This window comes from Uloborus diversus, chromosome 4, assembly GCF_026930045.1.
Source record: "Uloborus diversus isolate 005 chromosome 4, Udiv.v.3.1, whole genome shotgun sequence".
Lineage (NCBI taxonomy): Eukaryota > Metazoa > Arthropoda > Arachnida > Araneae > Uloboridae > Uloborus > Uloborus diversus.
In genome coordinates this window covers 194821893-194829709 of record NC_072734.1, presented here as the reverse complement: position 1 = coordinate 194829709, position 7817 = coordinate 194821893, and the positions used below count along the sequence as shown (strand labels likewise).

General features: G+C 36.1%; 1 protein-coding gene across 1 annotated transcript in view; it reads left to right on the top strand.

Annotated features, from left to right (window-relative positions):
• LOC129221088 (zinc finger protein 26-like) overlaps positions 1 to 7817 on the top strand; it is a gene marked incomplete at its 3' end in the record, with an annotated part of 97957 nt that overhangs the window by 71061 nt on the left and 19079 nt on the right. The gene's annotated exons all lie outside the window — the stretch shown is intronic.

The window sequence follows — 7817 nt, the reverse complement described above, 5'->3', positions numbered from 1 at the left end:
GGGAAAAAAAACTCTTCAGCGTGTAAACAACAATCCTTGTAAACCACAATTAGATTGAGGGCAATGATTCATAAAACCAACGGTTCAGTTAACTTTCGTCAGAATAAAGACAACACTTTTTGAAAAATCCAATTAGAATGGGGACAATAGTTCCCAATATTCTTCTTCAGAAAATACAAATACCTTTCATGACAGTCTTCATCGAAATAAGGAAATCCGTTTCTATAAGCCCCCTGAGAGAATAAGGGTCTCATTTTTCTCAAGAACGTTAACAGTCGGTTTGAAAATCTTTACCGGGATAGGGAAAGTAGTTCCAAAAACGACATTCAAAATAAACAAAAATTCCGAACAGATATCAATTGTACAAAAAGTTATTAGGATTGAAAAAAGTTGCACCAACAATAATTTTGAATTAAGACAATATTCCCCGAAGATTCCCCATGGCAATAAAGACATTAGTTCCTCAAAATCCACAGCAGCTTCGACTATTCTTAAATAACGTTAAAAGTAAATTTTAGATCCCGATTACATTAAATACAACAGTAATGAAGATTTTAGTTATAAATTCAATATAAAAGTTATAATGATCGACTCTAGGCTGCACAAATAAATAGACGTTAAATAATAATGAAAAAAAAAATCGGAAGGGGAAATTTTTAATTTCCCCATGATCGGAGAAGCCTAAAAACAGTTGAACAGTTTTATTCGTCCATATTTGTGTACACATTGGAGCTTGCCTTTTTATTTATGTAACGAAGATAAAATCAGAAAATGACTTATTATTCAGCTAGCTGCCTATTACGAAAAATGTCATCTGATAATTAGAAGTCATTTTATTAAACAAAAGTGAATTAAATGGAATTATTCCTTTAAGACACTTTCAAGACATCCCCTGTCACAGTTTGTTGGTGTTTAACCATATGTTATTTCATAGCTACGTGTTGATTACTTGTAGTTTTGGCTTTTTGATTTTTGAACAGGGAAACGATAAATAAAGTTGAGTAACATTCTATATCTGATTGGTTATTATGCAGAATATTGTTAATAATAATGTTTAATGTAAGAACTTATGACTAAACTCCCCCCCCCCCCCCCCCCAAAGAAGGAAAATCCTTGCTATGCTGGTCAGTGGGCCACGGCATTCGTTGCTCCAAATCATTGAATACTGCTCAGATGAGCGCGATTGGCGCCGAAAGAGCGATAAAAAATTTCATTCTCGGTGGCGAATTTGGAAAGTCAAGAAAGGAACGGGTGATAATAAAAAAATTTTGAAAAAAAAATAGAACCGACTTCAAAATTGCTCTAAAAAGTGAAAAATAATTTTATTCTTTAAACAACACCATCGATAATACTTTTAAACATAATTTTTGAAGTTGGCGCAAAAACAAAAAGTAAAATCCATTGTAACCATGCTTCGTTCACATTGTTATCAAAAAATCATCCAAAGTTAGGAACGAAACATTTATATCGTTACTCAAATATGCTGTCATCAATGCATAATGCATGTGGTAGTGAAGAAACTGGGCCTGGTTTAATTTATAGTTGTAGTTGAGTAGCTGTGAATGATTTTATCGATCGTTTTTGCGCCAACTTCAAAAATTATGTTTAAAAGTATTATCGATGGTGTTGTTTAAAGAATAAAATTATTTTTCACTTTTTAGAGCAATTTTGAAGTCGGTTCTATTTTTTTTTTCAAAATTTTTTTATTTTATTCTTTTTAGTGTAAATGTATTTCAGAAATATTAAGAAGCTACCATAACGAAACTTTAACTTATTTTTTTCATAAAAATGCTCCATACTAAAAAAATAAAAACACGCCTTAAACTTTAAGCGATTGATAATAAAAATTTATCTTTGTTCCTTGCTGGAATTCATTTGTGTGTTAATTTAATTATAACCATTTAAATATTACGTTTTCCCTAATTAATTTACATTTCACAGCATAGTTGCTTTTTATGCAATCCTGTATCTCCTTACTTAGCCCAAATCATTTGTTATTGGCATACATGATAACAATAAAAATACTACTATAGTTGAATTAAACCTAACCTAGTAGCATTGTGAAGGCTAAGCAGATCCTAATCACTGCATAAACCTCGCTTCCACGTTAGGTTTACCCCCACTATAGAGCAATGACACTGAAGAAACTTGATGCTTGCTTCAGAGAAGCCTTCATTCAAAATTATCACCACAATTACTATTAATATTATTGTTGTATGGCACCAAATTGTTGAAACAATGGGTTTTATGTTTAATCACTGAATAGGGAAATTGCACGAAATTTACTGTTTTTTGACCATAACTTTTTTTCTAACGAACAAATATTGTCAAACAAAGTAATGGGACCTAAGTTGAGCCATCCCCTATCCATTAAAAGAAGAATCATCAAAATCGGTCCACTAGGTGAGACGCTGTGAGTGGACAAACAAAAAAAAAGAAACATACATACGGTATGAACTGATAACCGCCTCCTTTTTGAAGTCGGTTAAAAAGGATCGTAAGTGTTTTAATTCAAAATAAAATTGTCTAAATCAGTGGTTCTCAACCGGGGAGGAGGGGGGGGAGGCGTGAATGTTTTTTAAAACTAAAATGAAGGTTCAACTTGGTATAACTTGCTCTATTTCGTGACAGCTATTTTCGACTTTTTTTAGCACAGTTTTCATTCACTGAGCTTAGAATTAGGAATTCTAGCACTTGAGTTTACGGGGTTAAAACATCAAACAGACCATTGTCAGTATCCAGAGGTCGCTTTGTCACACTGGCTTACAACCTGTTATTCAAAAACTTATCAAAGACAGCAGTGGAAGCTCTCCCATGACTTTGTGAAAGTGACTGTCATTAAACGCTAGCTTCACCTAGGTCCCAGAATATCCCAAATGAATTGTAATTGTTGATTCTATGAACTCATGTGCTGTGCTGTGTTCAAAAAAAAAAAAAGTTATGTTTTGCTAGTTTTTGTGGAACTTAGAGTATATTTCCATTTAATAACCAGCTCCGGTTTCAAATTCTCATTTTCCGACTCTACTACTTGTAATGACTTCATGGGGGGGGGGACATGACTTTACATGACTTTTCAAAGAGGAGAAGATGGGGAAGGGGCGCTGAGCCTAAAAGGTTGAGAACCCATGGTTTAAATCCTTCAAATATAAGAAAAAAGTTGGAATCTTCTCTTCAACATGAACGCGGTGTAAAATAATAGGATAAATTAAGTTTAATAAATCTGAAAAGTTAAATTAGCAGGAGATTAATTTACTAACGGACTATACAGCGTTTTTCGGTTTTTGGGTGGACTTTCTGAACTTACCAAAATTTGCGTAAAAAAACGCGTGTCTAAAAATCTGAGAGAAAATAAAATTGCGTATTTAAGGTGTTGAATTGCAAAGAGCACAATTACTACTGTATTATTGGAAAGCAATAAAATTTAGAAAAATAATTTTGATATAAAAAGGCAGTCTTTAAATCAGAAAGGGTTAATGCAAGAATAAGACGTAGTTATAGATATGCAGTGTAACTTTGATTCACGATTTCTCTTTCTAAATGCCCCGTTTATTCAAAGGGAAGCAGTGGGAATTGTTCAGTCCCTTTTAAAGGACTAAAAAGAGGGAGTGGTACAAGGTTACCGATTGTATCTTTCAAGGACCGTTTCATTGCACGATAATAGTAGCATTGCTTGCGTATAGGAAAAAGGGACGCTCATTAAAGGGAAAATATGCGTAGCAAGTCAAATTTTCACTTTTTTTTTTTTTTTTTTTTACGAGGCAAAAATTCTAAGTCTATGGAACAGTTTGCAGCCAATAAGCTCTTCTGAACTCCAGATGGTTAATTGATTCAGTTGTCCAAAAAGTTGCCTCTCAACTAAGTTGACTGGCGTTATTCGTTATGTTCCCTCGAGGAAACTTAGTTCAATCAACTTGAAAAAAATAAAAAAATAATTTGAATTGTGACATCTTGAACTAAAATTATGTTTTTCGTAATCACGAGTGTGTGTATGTAGGTGTGTGTGTGTTTGTGTGTGGGGGTATGTGTGTTTGTGTGTGGGGGCATGTGTGTTTGTGTGTAGGGGTATGTGTATGTGTGTGTAGGGGTATGTGTATATGTGTGTAGGGGTATGTGTATGTGTGTGTAGGCATGTGTGTTTGTGTCTGTGTGCAGGCATGAATGTGTGGGTAGTTGTGTGTATGTGTGTGTGTATGTTTTTGTGTGTGTATGTGTAGGTGTCTGTATGTGTGTATGTGTGTAGGTGTATGTGTGTGTATGCGTGTGTCTAGTTGCGTATGTATGCGCGTGTGTGTAGGATATGGACGCAAACCTGGAGACGGCTTTCGTTAGAGGAGCAGCATCGTGAGGAGCCAGTCGACGGTGACGGTGCGGAGGGTGGCGGTGGGAAAATAAAATGATAGGACACCAAAAACAGTCAAATGAAGCAATAAGCAATCGTGATTGCTCAAAAAAAGCAAAATTTATTCGCGCAGTTGCCTTACAACACTGTTAAAAACTGAACAGAGTTGATTACGCTAGTTTACGTGTGTTACATTCGTGTGAAGAGTAAATGTTTGTCAATATCCCTACGAGTTGAATCCACAAAAATGTTGGTTCAACCCATCGGGGTAAGAGTGGTAGCGGAACATGTGCCTGGCGTGCCTGATGAATTGACTGTCGCGTAAAGGATGCCGGGCAATTCCTTCGCTTTTTCTACCAGGCTACACTTCTCGAGAAACCGCCCACCCGTTCAAAAGTAGATTCAACTACGCTGCTAAGATTTTTCCTAAGTGCTAAGCTTGATCCTATCAAAGCCACAATTTTCTGTCAAAATAAACAACCAGCTTCTTTGGACGGTTTCATCTTTAAAAAAACCATAACACTTTGATTAAAGAATAATAAAAGATTATAATCTGAATAAATTTCCTTACTTCTTTACAAAGTAAAGGGGTTTTTTTTAGAGGTATAGAACTTTAGGTTCAAATAAAACATCATTAAATGATATAAATCGCCATGAATTTGGCTTTATTCGAAAGATGATTCCTTGCCATTTTTATTTATATATGTAATTTCTGGTATATGGCCTCTTCGGCTGGCTTGGAGAACGTCTAATCGGGAAGTCCAATTTTCTATCACTTTTTGCAGCAATGGGGGCCATATGTGAGTGATATGTGGCGAATGTTCTCGTCCAAGGCGTCAATCGTCTGTGGCTTATCGGTGTAGACCTGAGACTTCACACAGCCCCACTTAAAAAAGTCCAGCGCAGTTAAATCGCATAATCTTGCAGGCCAATTCACGGGTCCATTAAGCGAAATTATTTGTTCACCGAAAGTTTCTTTCAATAAATCAATTGTGACACGTGCTGTATGGCGTGTTGCATCGTCCTGTTGTCTATTCATGATGAAATGGCAAACCAAACTAAACACAAAACAAGTGACAACTATCAAAATGCACAGAAAAAACAGTGTTCCCGACTTAAAAGTTCTATGCCTCTAAAAAAAAAACACCCTTTATAAGTTTATTTTGATGAAAGATGTGTTTTGAAATTGAATCTCTAGCTTCGTATTTTAGCACGCATAAAGCTGAATCTTTGTTGAAATCAAATGTTTTGTCATGAATTAACCAATTTATCACAGCTATCATCTTTATCAATAACAACTTCTTCATCGCTTTTATTATTTTTATTGTCTTCATCTGCGATTTGAATCATTTCCTCCGAGTCACTGCGTTTATTCACACCCCGATTACATTCCAATCAAGTTCAAAGTTTTCACTTTTGAAAACTGCCCACTTAAAAAATATGTATTACGTTTCAAATTTAAAAAAGCAAACAAGCAAATTCTTGTTCTTTGGTTTTTAATTTAAGTTTTATAATTCTCACAAAGCAGGGATTCATGATACAGAAGATTAGCCTATTCAAATTATCGGGCGGATTACGTTTAAGGGTGTTTTCTGTTTTCGCAGAGAAAATTTCTTTCGGAAGGAGAGGGGGGGGGGATTTCTTGTTGGGGTGGGAGTAGGGGTGTGCTATGCTCTTGGGGATGAGCACCCCTGTTTAGTCGAAAATCCCCTTTTTTTTATAATTTAGATATAATTTGCCTTTTCCTTCCGTCATTCATCTTTACTCCTTCAGAAACTTAATGCAAAAGAAAAATTAAATTTTATATAACAATGAAGAAAACAAAAACAAAACGGCGTTTCAATCAGTCAAGAAATTACAATCGAATAAACAAATCGAAGGCCACTGAAAATCTTCGTCAAATTCCAATCCGTTGCAACTTTTCTTCAATAGACGTGGCGCGCGCTTTTCGTCTTCACACATACTATTTTCAACTAATTTCCTATAACGATTGGAAAATATTTTAATTTATAAGATGTGTGAAAGTAACTGCACCTTTAAATATCAAGAAAATGAATGAATGAAAAATGAAAGGTCAATACTTTATTCTCAAGAAGAGTGATGAAATATGTGTAGTTAGTGAAATTTGCTGCCCTAAGGAAATTTAGCCCTAAGACTTTGCCGCTTAATGAAACTAAAAACCGCTAAATAAAAAAAAATAATAATTTGAATTTTGACCTTTTGAATTCAAATTATGTTTTTCGCAATCACGAGTGTGTGTGGGTAGTTGTGTGTATGAGTGTTTGAGTGGGGGGGGGAGGTGGATGTGTATGTGTGTAGGCATATGTGTTTGTGTCTGTGTGCAGGCATGAGTGTGTGGGTAGTTGTGTGTAGGTGTGTGTATGTATTTGTGTGTGTATGTGTTTTGTGTGTGTGTATGTGTTTGTGTGTGTGTAAGTTTGTGTGTATGTGTTTGTGTGTGTGTAAGTGTGTGTGTGTAGGCATATGTGTTTGTGTCTGTGTGCAGGCATGAGTGTGTGGGTAGTTGTGTGTAGGTGTGTGTATGTATTTGTGTGTGTGTATGTATTTGTGTGTGTATGTGTTTGCGTGTGTGTATGTGTTTGTGTGTGTGTAAGTGTGTGTGTGTATGTGCTTGTGTCTGTGTATGTGTTTGTGTCTGTGTGCAGACATGAGTGTGTGGGTAGTTGTGTGTAGGTGTGTGTATGTGGAGATGTCTGTACGTATGCGTATGTGTGTATGTGTTTGAGTGTGTGCATGCGTTTGAGGGTGTGTGTGTGTGTATGTGTTTGTGTGTGTGTATGTACGTGCGTGTATGTATGCGTGTAAGTGTAGGATATGGACGCAACCTGGAGATGGCTTTTGCTAGAGGAGCAGCATCGTGAGGAGCCGGTCGACGGTGATGCTGCGGAGGGTGCTGGCGGGAAAATAAAATCATAGGACATCAAAACAGTCAAGTGAAAACAAAAAGCGATCGTGATTGCCTAACCCCCCCCCCCCCCGCTCCCCCTGATTTACGTTTAACTTTTCATTTCACAAGACCAGGTTCATGGGAGCTTAAAATGGTCAAAACTTCAACTGTCAAAACTCAATAAACAGTCATAAGTAACCAGATGCAAAAAATTCAGATGAAATTCGAAAATCTTTACTAATAATAAAGCTCAAAGTCTCTCTGTCAGGATGTCTGGATCTCTGTGACGCTCATAGCACCTAGACCGTTCGGCCGATTTTCATGAAATTTGGCAAAAAGTTAGTTTGTAGCATGGGGGTGTGCACCTCGAAGCGATGTTTCAAAAATTCGATTTTTTTTCTATTCCAATTTTAAGAACATTTTCCCGAGCAAAATTATCATAAGATGGACGAGTAAATGACCAACTTATCATATACGTGGAACCGTAACATAAGCAAGCCAATTGGCAAGAAGATCACCATACATTACTCGTAAATATACAGGCGAAACAAAAGACCTTTTAATTTTCTA